Here is a 13,247-nt window from a genome sequence, read left to right as displayed (position 1 = left end):
TTATACTGAAAAAATAGAGGAGAACGTTGTAATTTCCTTTAGCCAAGGCTTCTGGTGTTTAATTGTTTGTGATTATATTTTCTTGTGTTTTCTTTTGTTGTACTTGCATTTTGGTCTGTGACCAATAATAATAATAATAATAATAATAATAATAATAATAATAATAATAATAATAATAATAATAATAATAATAATAATAATAATTATTATTATTATTATTATTATTATTATTATTATTATTATTATTATTATTATTATTCTGAAAAAATATCATTGAAAAGATATTTTTAAAGTATATTGAAATTGCTATTATGAAAGACACTATTATCCCAGACAACATTTTCTAATCCCGAACAATTATCCTTTTATCATTTTTCCAATAGGCCCTTTCAACAGTCATTATTCAGAACAAAGGAAGATATTGATCCCAAAAGCAAAAAAAGGATTTAGAATATGTGAATTCAAAAGAACTTCAGCTCTTTATCAGAGACGACTTAAATACAGAAGTGTGAAATTGAAAGTCTTCCATAAATATTTTTGTTTCAAACGGCACATAACTGATAAAGAATAGAAACTAGTAAGTTTATATTTGGTTTTCAGTAGACAAAATCCAGTTACCGTGTTCAAAACAATAAATATCTATCCCTGTATTACCAAAAGATTTTGGCAACATTCCTAGGACTATTTTTCTTTTCTTGAAATCATCAGTCAAATTCTTTAGGATATTCTTCCAAATAATGCAGCACCAGAATAGACCAACTATCAGGCAGAACACTAAGCCATTAGAGTCCAGAGCATCCCACTGGTGGCTTTAATTCATAATTAAAAAACTAAGGAGGTTCCTTTAAAGAACAGAAATTTGTTATTAAAATTCTGCTAAGGAAGGTTATTCTGTCTCAGGTGTCAGAATAACTCATACACAGCATGATAGTTTTGGGGCTGCTGCTGCAGCTAATAATAATCTTCATTTCAGATAACAAAGTATCTTGGTCTAATTTTTCCCCAAAATGTTTTTAAAGCTATATTTCTAAACATAATTATTTACTAGCATTGGGTTTACTTCAAAATAAAAATGGAGATGAATATATTGGGAATTTTGGCTTAGCAGAAACATAAATAGTATTTGCAAATTAATCCTAAACCAAAAAAAATTCTACAGAACCATTTAATTCACCTTTTACTACTCCTGTGTACATAACCCAGTTTTCTATGACATACTGTATGTAAAGAAGAGGCATCTCATCCCAGGTGAATTGTCTATTTCTATTTTCCCAGGTGAACATTTTCTTCTGCCACTGCTAGCCTGTGACTGTGTTTGTGCTTTTTAGGTAGGTGGGATTAATTGTCTCTGATCAAGGTAACAGTTGGTGGCTTCCTTGCCGATCATCATGATCACTCGCGTATGGAGAATGGGAAGAAAACCTAACAAATGGAAAGATGATTGATGATACTGAACTGGGGCCATAAAACATAAAAATTTCTAAATCAGAACAGACTTGATGGTAATAGTCAAAGATGTCATATCAGTCCTAAATGCAAACTGGCCAGATGATTCTGGGTGATGTGAAAGTCTTTCTTTGCTAAACAAGAAAAAGAAAGCACTGTTCTAGAAAAAAAAAGTCCAAAAACATATTTTTTCTATTTCTTATTGTTTTTTACTGTATTTATTAAAGCTAACATCTAATCAAAATAAGATGCTACTAAATGACCCCACGTGAACCACACATTCTCGAGGGGAAAAATGAAATCTACAGATTCTTATTAGAGCTTGTCTTTTTAACTGATTTAGCAACTGTTTCTACAATACTACAACTTTATAATTTATAGGAAATTTATTAGAATTTATACTAGTGCTGAGGCAAAGAAGAGAATATTGACTGGGCTATGTATAATGGCTGAGCCAGTGGTGGGATTCAGCCAGTTCGCACCACTTCGGCAGAACCGGTAACTAATTTTTTGTTGCCCAGGCCCAGAATGGACTTCCAGAAGCAGCATCCACACAGAGAACTGCTTGAATCCCACCACTGGGCTGAGCTATATATTTCTGAGCTAATTGAACATATTTTCTATAGAATTTCTATTATTCTGCTGATAAGGTTCCTATATATATATCAATGGACAGGAATTAAATATTTTTTCTTACCAAAATCCGGCAGCAAGAACAGAAAAAGCAAAAGAGCTTTTGTTATTTATTAACCTTTCTAAATAGTCTCTTCCTGGCTTGAGCCATCTTCATTTTGTGTACGTGTGTTAAAGCATGAATTTGTTCTACCTATTTTGTGATTTTTTTAAACATCCAAATTATAATAGATACAGTATGCCTAATAAATGCATTTGGTATGCAATTTTGAGCCAAGAATTGCATCACAGTTTTCAAAGAGGAATGCAGTCTTAAGAATAATTGCTTTCTATTTATTTTTTATTTATTTATTTATGCATGCATGCATGTATATTCCACTTTTATTTTGAACAACCCAAGGCAGTGAACATATCTAATGTTCCTTCTTCCTCCTATTTTCCTCTCAATAACAAACCTGTGAAGTGAGTTGGGCTGAGAGATAATGACGGGCCCCAAAAAACCAACCAGTTGGTTTTCATAATTAATGCTAGATTTGAGCTTGTAGTCTCCCAGTTTCTAGCCTGGTGCCTTGACTACTAATTCAAATTCTTAATTAATTATTAATCCAAGAAGAGCAGTTACATTTTCCCCAACCTTACCTTAAATAACAAAGTTGATTTAGCAAATTGAGTATGTTGCAGGAAAAAGTAAAGAACAATAAAAGAGTGATATTTTTTTTAAATTACAAATAAAAAATAATATGGTTCTGAATATGTATGTGTATGTTTTTAAATCTAGAAAATACCTTTTTTTCCACCAATATACATATGTTACATTGGATCATACATATTTAAAAATGAATATCTATTAATATAAGCCCTAATACATTTCCTATAAATTGAAACCATGATTCCATGATTATTATGAAATGAACCTGTACTATATTGTTAAAGCAGTCCCTCACCCTGTTTAACAACTTTTATAATTTATCATTCATTTGGACAATGTATGTTTATACAAGTACTTTAATTAACAGCAAATCAAAACCAGTTGTATTATACATGAATAGATGCTACGTTAAACTAATAAAAAGTCAGTAGATTGAACAGTAGAAAATGAAGTAATGTTAGCACATATCATGCAATATTGTGAATCTCTAACCTACTTGGAATAAATGACCCAGTTTGAACCTTGAGACAGTTTGTTGTGTGACTAGTGGCACATTAAGCACACGTTAGAACCAAGCATTGAATGTTGTCCATGAGAATGGATGAAAACATCATTAAACTAAAATACAAATTATGAAGCAAGGTAAGAGAAAAGCCAAACAGTTTAATAAATCAAATACCAACTCAAGGTTTGTGAAGGTTGTTAGGAGTCACATGAGGAATTTCAAACAGAAATTCTAGAGTCTGGATATAGCAACTCAGAAGGATCTTTATTAAGTACTTGGCAGATAGACTATAAATTGGTACAATGGAAATAAATAAATAAAACAGCAACCAAACCTAAACATGTATCATATACTTTCCTTCTCTTCCTTTCTTTCTCTGTGCCATTTACTCACTCATTCACTCACTTTTTTCATTTATACCTCCTTACCTTTCTACTCTATTGAGTAGAACTAACGAATATTTGTAAAGCATTTGTATTAATCAGGCTTTGGATTTAGTTTAATTCATTTTAATGGATCTGCAAAAGAAAGTATTTTCAATCACTAGTAGAAGTGATTTATATTCAATCAAGCAATCAAAATTCCAGCGCAACCAGAATGTGCTAATGTTCACATTTATTCTGTGTGAAAAATGAAGTGTCAGATGATTTGCAATTTAGCATATGCCTGGATGAATTTTAAAGCTAAAATATTATAGAGCAAGCCACCTAATGTACATCAGGTATGTTGATGATTAAGGATCTGGAGGCTAAAACAATATATGAAGAACAGTTGCAGGAATTGGGTATGTCTAATCTAATGAAGATAAGTACTATGGGTGACATGATAGCAATCTTCCGATATATGAAAGGCCATCACAAAGACAGCAGTAACCTATTCTCCAAAGCACCTGAGGGTAAGACAAGAACTGATGAAAATTTATCAGGGAGAGATCCAACCTGGAACTAAGAGAAAATTTCCTGACAGTGAGAAAAATTAATCAGTGGAACAACTTGGCTTCAGAAAGTGTGGGTGCTCCAACACTGGAAATTTTTAAGAAGAGATTGGACAGCCATTTGTCTGGAATGATATGGGGTTTCCTGCTTGGACAGGAGTTAGACTAGAAGACTTCCACGTCCCTTCCAAGACTGTTATTCTGCTATTCTGCTCATTCTGATGAACTTTTAAACAGATAGACCTCACTTAATATCTGCCATATTTAGCAACTGTTCAAAGTTATGAAGATGCTGAAAAAGTAACTTTATGACCAGTCCTTGCACTTATGACAGTCTTCATATCCCATAGCCATATAATTCAAATGTGGGCACTTCACAAATGGTAGGCATTTATGACCATTCTAACATACTGCTATCATATGATTGCCATTTGTGCACTTCACAACTTGCTCCTGACAAGCAGAGTCAGTAAATGGAGAAACTGGGAGTTAAATCAATCACATGATGCCATGGCAGAAGTGAGATTGTAACTCTGTTGAAATCATGTGATATATTGCTTACTAACCATGTAATCTAGCTATGGTGTTGCCAGTCCTGACTGCAGTAGCTAAGCAAGGACTAGCAGTATATACAGTACTTGTTTTTCAAAAGGCCACCAATGACAATGGAGACTTTTAACCATTGCTTCAAGCATCATGAAGATAATAGAACTCATTGAGATAACCAAACTGATTTCTTTGATGACAGAAAAGACAGTATCTACATTTATTGCTGACTGAAAACCCATTATGGATTACTTGCAAAAGTGGACATATGATTTAAAATAATGACTTTATGACTTATGATTTTGATAAGATAGATTATAGAAAGAAGAGAGCCACATTGCAACTTTGCATTGCAACTAAGATAAAGATGTAAATTTGTAATTATATTTATAATTGCTGTACAGAAGATTGAAAGCCACTTTTTAATTTCTTTTCTATTTTCATTTTATTTCTTTTTCTTTTCTTTCATTTCTAGCTTTCTCTTTGATTTCTTTCTTTTTTCTTTATATTAATTTGTAATAGTTTTTAATAAAACATTTAATAACATTATAAAAAGAGTAAATAAATAAAAAAGTTGGTTAGATGTGATAGTATAAACATTTCTCTGCAAGAATAGTGATGCCAAACCACTATTATTTTTTCTAAACAATTTGAACTTGTACAACAGAATTGGTGCACTATGCCTTGATCTCATGAGTAGTTTCACTTTCCAGCACTGACAAATTCAGTAACTAAGTAAACTGTAAATGGGTCCAATTGATCACATTGCACAAAATTGTTCCTGATTAGGCAAATGTCCAGATGGTCACAAGATGACAACAAAGAACTAGTGTCTTGTGTTGCTATCTAGTGGTGCTACTTAATGGTTGTTCAAATGGTGTATCTGTTCTCAGATTTTATGGAAAGCAATCTTACCAGTTTGCTTTCTTTTAAAAAATATGTTGAAAGGACTCATGCATACGAAAATAAAATAGTATTGTAAGTATATTAATTAAAATGATTCCTACATAATAATTATACTGAACACAACGACTTCAACATCACTTAAATATTTTGTATTTTGTATGAATAAAAATGCTAAGTAAGAATCTATTTAAAAGCCTTATAAACTTCAGATTTGTAACATTGGAAGAATACATAAGTATATAACAGTGGTGGCGAACCTATGGCAAGGCTGCCAGAGGTGGCATTCAGAGCCCTCTCTGTGGGCATGCGCGCCGTTGCCCCAGTCCTAGGCCTTCAGCTGGGTTTTATAAAACCTTTTTGCTTTAGGCCTCAGCCGCTGTGTGCAAAAAAAAAAAGGTCCAATCAGTCAGTCAATTTCAACTTCTCGCGGGAAAAAAAGATCTTGCAAAGTTGGAATTGATTGATTGAACTTTTTAGTCCCACCCAGTCTGCTGTTACCACTGCAGCCACACCCACCCAATGGGCCACACCCACCCAGCACCTGACAATGCATAAGTGGGTTTTGGGTTGCAGTTTGGGCACTCAGTCTCTAAAAGGTTCGCCATCACTGGTATATAAGATTAATAAATAAATAAATAAATACATACATACATACATACATACATACATAGTTTGTTCCATGGAAGCAAAAATGTGTTTGTGTTTGTAAGTCTCTTTGAAACTTTTAAAATACTTTTAACATTAAAAGTATTTTCCCCACATATTACAATGTCCCATAATTTAGAATACTGTACCATGTTTTAAAGTTTAACGTATCAAGTTTCTTCTAATTAGCAGTAATTGTATGTCAAGCTTCAGGAAGCATAAAACTAGAATATCAGTAAATATGTTCAATAAGCATAAAGCAAGATTAAAAGATATTTTTACATACAGATCTTTCTTTACATATATGTTTCCAAAACTGTGCTATAGGTAAGCATGTCCACCATAAATTCAAGTAGAACTTCATTTCTTTGTAGCCCCACCAGTAATATGATGAAATAGATCTAGATATGTGAGTAAATCCACTGATGTACAATATCATCTATATCTTATCTTTAAGGTACTGTCTGTACGTCTTCTCAATATGGACTAAATTACCTTCAAAACCATACATTGGCCATTTCCATACCTGTAAACGCCATAATCAAATATTTATTCTATTAAGAAAGTAAGCATTAGCATTTACAAATAAAATTCTAGTGAGACACATATAGAGGGTTGGGGGTCCCTGCTCTAAGAAATCTTTAACTTTTTTAAGCTAAGAAATTAAATGGTGTAAGTTCTGCATGGCCAGAATTTAGAGTTCTGCATGGCCAGAATCGTTGTAATCAGCTAAACCAATTGTTATTTCAAAATAATAACAAATATCAGGGAAGTAATTTCTTCTGAATTACAGTTACTCTGCCTAATATTGTTAAGGATTCATCACAGTAATTTATTAGCTCTGATTTGATTTTCTAAGTAAATTACTATAATTCACTTACATGAACTTACTGGGATTCTTTGGCAATTGTTTCAAATATTGGAAATTAATAAAGTGAAAAGATTTTTAATATTAGGATTAACACTACTATACATAATTTCTAATTTATTCAAATTAATGCTAAAGTCATCTATTCCTTCAAAAAATGATAAGTTCTTTGACTAGGTCAAGCAGGTAGTAATTGGACCACCAGGAACAAGAATTTAGTATACTTAATGATAAAATGATGTTTGTAAATTGTCACGTTACTATGATTTCCAAATTGTGATCAGAAAAACTCTCAAACTTATTAAGTGATTTTACAGTCTGTCCTCAAAATTATAGATGTGTGCATTGGTTCAAAAATGGCATAGGATCTGAATATCTGAGAAATTGTTTCTGTCCATTCAGTAAGTTCCAGCAGAGTGAGTGTCTTTCAAAACCCCTTTCAGTTTTTTCTCTCAAAACAAATTGAGCAAAAGTTCTCAATTTAAAGTCTCATTTTTAATTTTAGGGCCCATTATCTTCCCATCTTGTCTAATGCCTCTATTCAAAACCTCAAGAATAAAAATAAACAAATGGGACAGAGGATAACCTTGTCTTTCTCACCAAAGTGAGAAAAAGACTTTAAATAAGAAAGAGTAGTCCAAATTGTTAAAAATTTATTCAGCACCTTAAAAAAACCCAATTAACACAGTTTTTTTCATTATATTGTTGTATGTATCCTATTACATCTAGCACAGTTGTCACATTATCTTTTAGGTAAAAATATGTATTAATGGATAAATTGTGGTGAAAACGTTTTTAGCCTATCTGCCAAAATTAATGAGAACAATTTATAATTATTCATAGAGAAATTGATCTATAATTTTAGTAGAAGTTAAATATGGTCAAAAGTTTTTTTTCTTACATATGCCTTTTGTAAATAAATTATATCCTGTTTCAATTTTCTCAAATAGCGAAAAGTCTTTTTTGAGGAGCACTTGCTCCATTTATACCTAATTTAAAAATATATCATAAATGATATAGAAATTTTTTATATAAAAAAGTTTGCCAAAGTACTTAGCTATAGTTCCCAAGCAAACTTCTCTTTCTTCGTTCCTCTAGCCAGGTTCAGTCCTTGTGAATCTTTATTGATAACCTCCATAGAATTTTGGTCCAATTCTTGCTTATTTTTTTTTCAATTTTTTAAAGACAGTATTCCATCTATATCTTTGATGTTGATTTGTAAAAAAAAATTACTTCTTCTGTTTTATTCAGCAAAATAGAATCTTTTTCTGTTTCAAAATATATTTCAAGAAGTAATCTTTCCTCTTATGCAGGATCCTAATAGAAATCTCCTTTAAAATAATTGACTAAACATTATCAATTTTTAATCTTACCTCAAAATAACATTGCAAAACCTGATCCCGTGTTCTTTTTCCCAGAAAATGTACAAAAACATATCTAAATATTTGTCTAATTGCATAAAAATATGAAGTTATGTAGTAGACCTTGTCATACATCCATTCTTTATAGCTGAATAAATCGGCTAATGCCAGTACAATCTTTTAAAATATATTTTCAGAAAGCTCCTCCTGAATTGCCATTAAGAAAAAATTCCTAGTGCTTCAATTTAAATATAGTTCAAGAAAAAAAAGTCACCAAAGAGAAGTACTTATCTTTTTCAAAGAAAGTTTGTTTTTAACTATAAATATGAATACATTCAAAAAGTGATATAGAAATGAGAAAGGTCAGTTCTAGTATTTATAAAGATGATTACATTGCAGCTATGAACTTGATGTAAATCGACACCCTTCTGTCGCTCAACTGATCAAGGACATCTATATTTCAGCGATTTACTTGTAAGGAGCAATAGTCCAGGGCCAAGTGGGTCAATTTCTGGTTTCCTCCTTAAATCCAGAGCAAGAAAAATTCCTTGACCCAATTGTACAGAGAGCAAATGGTTGGAAACTGACCAAAGAGAGAAACAACCTGGAATTAAGGAGAAACTTCCTGACAGTGAAGGCAATTAACCAGTGGAACAGCTTGTCTCCAGAAATCATGGGCCCTCCATCATTGGAAGTTTTTAAGAAGAAAGTAGACAGTCACTTGTCTGAGATGGTATAGGTTCTCCTGCTTGAGCAAGGGGCTGGACTAGAAGACCTTCAAGGTCCCTTCCAGCTCTATTCTATTTTATTCAAAATAAGCTGCATTGCCATATCTGAGATCATCACTGGTTTCTAAACTACCATTTTCTTCACTGGAAGCACCTGGCTGAATTGCATTCTTTTGATCTAGAAGAACATACAAACCTCTGATGATGATCAGTATGATGATTACTATGTTGATGTGCTAAGAATCCTGTGTGATTTGATCCAAAACATTGCAATAATAGAAAAAGCCCAACTGAAGAAAGTTTTAAATCCAGAATTAAAAACCATGAGGATTTGTACCCAATTATTTCTGAATATAAAATAATATAAAAAGTAACTTACTTTATGTAAACTTTTACTTTATATAAAGTAATATAGAAAAGCAAAATGTTATGTAATTGTATTTAACACACAACCACTCAGTTTAAGGAAATGTTTATTTACCACAACTTAAAGTCAAAAGACTGTTCTACAATTCTTAAATCAATTTGTTCATTTTTTTTTAAAAAAAAGGTATAAAAGCATTCTAAATATATGTAAATAGGTAAGCCCCAAAGGTGCTTTTCAAAAGGCAACAGGATTAGAACCGAAGAAGCTTCTTGGATGAGGAACGAAACATTTTCAAGGGGAAAAAAACAAAAAAAGTCCAATTGCCTTTTGAAAAGCACTTTTGGGACAAGCATGACCTGGATGATTGAGAATCCCCATAGAAGTAAATAGGTAAGATTGATTTAATCTACTTATTTAAATTTCCAATAAAGTATATTACTGATTTAAGAATATTCAATGAAAGGTCAAAATCCTTCATAACTTAGGAATTTAGGAATCTGCAAAAGGTTTAATTTGAACACATTTTGATTCTGAGGAAACTTGATCATTTTAAGTATCTGAAAGCTGCCTCAATAGTAATAAATTATTCCAAACATTTTACAGAAGATTCAGTTTGCTGTATAAAAGCTGTGTGAACTATTCTAAAATTAGAAGTTTTCTATCATGAAAGATTTTTATGAATAAAAGAATCAAAATTATTTCTATAACTTAATATTTTTCATATATATCTTGGAGTGTGAACTATGTATACTGACAACCTCTGGAGAAAGGTATTGACCTTAATTCCAATGAAATCAAATAACTCTCTAATTGAACCCTAGGGAAACAGAGTTCTAAAACTCTTTAACCCAACTTGTAACTTGTAAAGGTCCAAATGGGCAATTAAAATTAGAAAATCTTCATGGATGAACATGAGAAAGAAATCTGTTCTGTAATTTATGAATTCACTGGAAATAATATCATAGAATAAAAAATGGAAAAGAGAAAAAATGTTTAGGGTTCATCTTAATCCTAAATGCTTTACTCAAAATTCTCAATTCTATAAATTTTGTTTCACTTGTACTTAAAATAATTAGAATTATTTTAAATAAGATAATTTCCTACAGATTATTATCTCTAAATGAACAAAAGAATTTGATAGAACTTAAGTTCCATGTCCTAAATCTATCAGTATTACTTCTGGAGGGTCACTATATATTTGTGCATTGAATGAATCACAGTAGAGGGATTAATCTTAAACAGTTAAATTAAATTTCCTTTTATTTTTTGTTACTAATAATTCAAATGAGAAACACATGTAGTAGAATGAGAGCTGGTCATGCTTCTCAGGTTGGACAATCAGTACACTTTGGAAATGCTTCCCTTTCATTCATCTAATGTCAGTGCCAAAAGACAAGCAGGTGTTCTGCCAATTTCCAAAAATGGGGATGCCAAAGAAGCCTACTCTAAACATTCACTAAGAAAAAGAAAGGTTTTTGTTCACCACAGAGTTTACAGATGATTAATTTATAATAAATCCTTATCTGATACTTTTCTGCTTAGGACAGCTGTCAGCAGGAAGCAAATCTGCCTTGTACTTACTGAACATCTGTTCTGCTTTATTGCATAGATTGAAGCAAAAATCTTTTTCCTGACAAGCATTCACATCTAATTTCAAGAAGTATAGACTCTTCAGTCTGACAGAACAGGGAAACCTTGCATCACTGAACAATTTACCAAACAAGAAGCTAAGTTTTCAATCAGGACTTTTCAAACACAATTGACTGCCTATGTCCAGGATATACGTTTCTGCTCTATTATTCAGTGCCAGTACTAATATGAAGGTTACAACTATTGGGATTACTAGTAATAATGAAAAGATGATTATGGTAATTACAAGTCTACAATTTGCAAATCTTTTTTATTTTATTCAAGACAAAGTTAACATACTAAATACAAAACTCCAAAAAAATTCCAAAAAACTACAATTCTACAATTTGAAGTGATTCTGAATTATTTATTAAATTTGTATAGCTGACCATCTCACCAAAAGTAACTGTGCACAGCACCCAACAATCAAATAAAAACTAAATATATACAAAATGTGTAACTCTACAATAAGATATAAACAGAATAAAAATAAATATAAACGCTCCTAGGTAAAGAAAGAATAAAAATTGCCACCTCAACAATGGAATAATCTGACTTCTGGTTTGCTGCTGCGGCCACTGCGAACATTTGGAAGGTGAGCTCCGTCTTCAGCGTCCATTTTCACTCCGCTGGGGGACCCTGGAAAGGGTTAAAAGTTGCCATGTAGGAGTGATGAGCAAGGAGGGGACCCCCATTTTATCACAGGAGGGCGGCAGCCCTTCTGCTTGATCTGGGACAGCCCTCCAAACTGTTGGAGGAAAGACCGGCTATAGCAATATGGCCCATCACTAGCCTGCAGACAGCCGAAGTCAAACTTACTACCAAGCACTTTGAAAGCAACACGGATGAAACTGGGTGAGATCTGATCTTCTCTTTACTATAACTTTAATCTAATTGGATTTATATGTTCCTGAAACTTGGGGAGCAAAAATTTTCCCATTTTTACTGGAGATTCTTGTTTTTATCTACAAAAAAGAAATAAAATTATAAAAAGGATTATAAAAATTTTGGACTTAAAAAACCTTAAATGGCATCGGTGACATCTTGTGGCAAAGTTTTATATTACAACTTGTTATTTCCTGAAAGAGACTTGGCTCGAAGCCCAGACTTTAGATAAGACTTTTCTGACCTTGGCACCACCTGTGAGAGATTTAGTTGAAAGAGAACAGCTGGGTGGCATAACTGGTCTACTTGAACTGTGAATGTATACCTTTATTGACTCTCAGAGTTATATGTGGGAAACTGCCTTCCTATCTTTTTATTGGAGGAATATTGGTTACTATCTGAGATGTTGAAATATTTTGGATTATAAAATCTTGCTTGATAAACAACTTTTACTAGAAATACTATTTATAAACACGGGAAAGAGATGGATGAAGACTAGGAAAAGATTCTTTCCATGTTGAAAGCAATACATGAAACCATTCTTTTAGCTTGTGATAAAATAAGACATTTGAAAAAGAAGAAGAACAGAATGAATGGAAGACAAACATATCAAGCCAAGCATGGGGAATTGGAATAACAGGGAGACAACTTAATGATTACAAATGGGCTAGTCCTTCCAAAACAATGGCAATTAAATGGTCTCCTTTATTTCAAATAACATATATAATAATAGAGGGAGATCTATTTGATGACCTAAAAGCACTGATATGGAAGCCTAATTGGCAAAGGAAGAAAGCCAGAATAAAGTTGAAGAAAATTGGGGTTTTGACTTATTAGAAGGGATTTCACATTATTAATTATAGGGTAAAAGGGAGAAGTTGAGATGAGGGTAATTCTGGTCATTAGATTTAAACTACTTGGAAATTAATTGAAAATAAGGACTCTGTTTAATATTTAAAAATTAGACCTAAAAAGAAAAAGAAAATTAATTATTATGAATATGTTTGATTTATTGATTAACCCAGGTAATATACATAATGGTTTTGATTTATTAAAGGGGATATTGTATTATTAAGTAGATGATTTAATATGGTGGGAAATAGATAACTTTTAGGAAATAGCACAAAATTATATTCAAATAGATA

This window comes from Protobothrops mucrosquamatus, unplaced genomic scaffold (genome assembly GCF_001527695.2).
Source record: "Protobothrops mucrosquamatus isolate PMUCROS unplaced genomic scaffold, P.Mucros_1.0 scaffold_177, whole genome shotgun sequence".
Taxonomy (NCBI): Eukaryota; Metazoa; Chordata; class Lepidosauria; order Squamata; family Viperidae; genus Protobothrops; species Protobothrops mucrosquamatus.
This window is presented reverse-complemented; position numbering follows the sequence as displayed.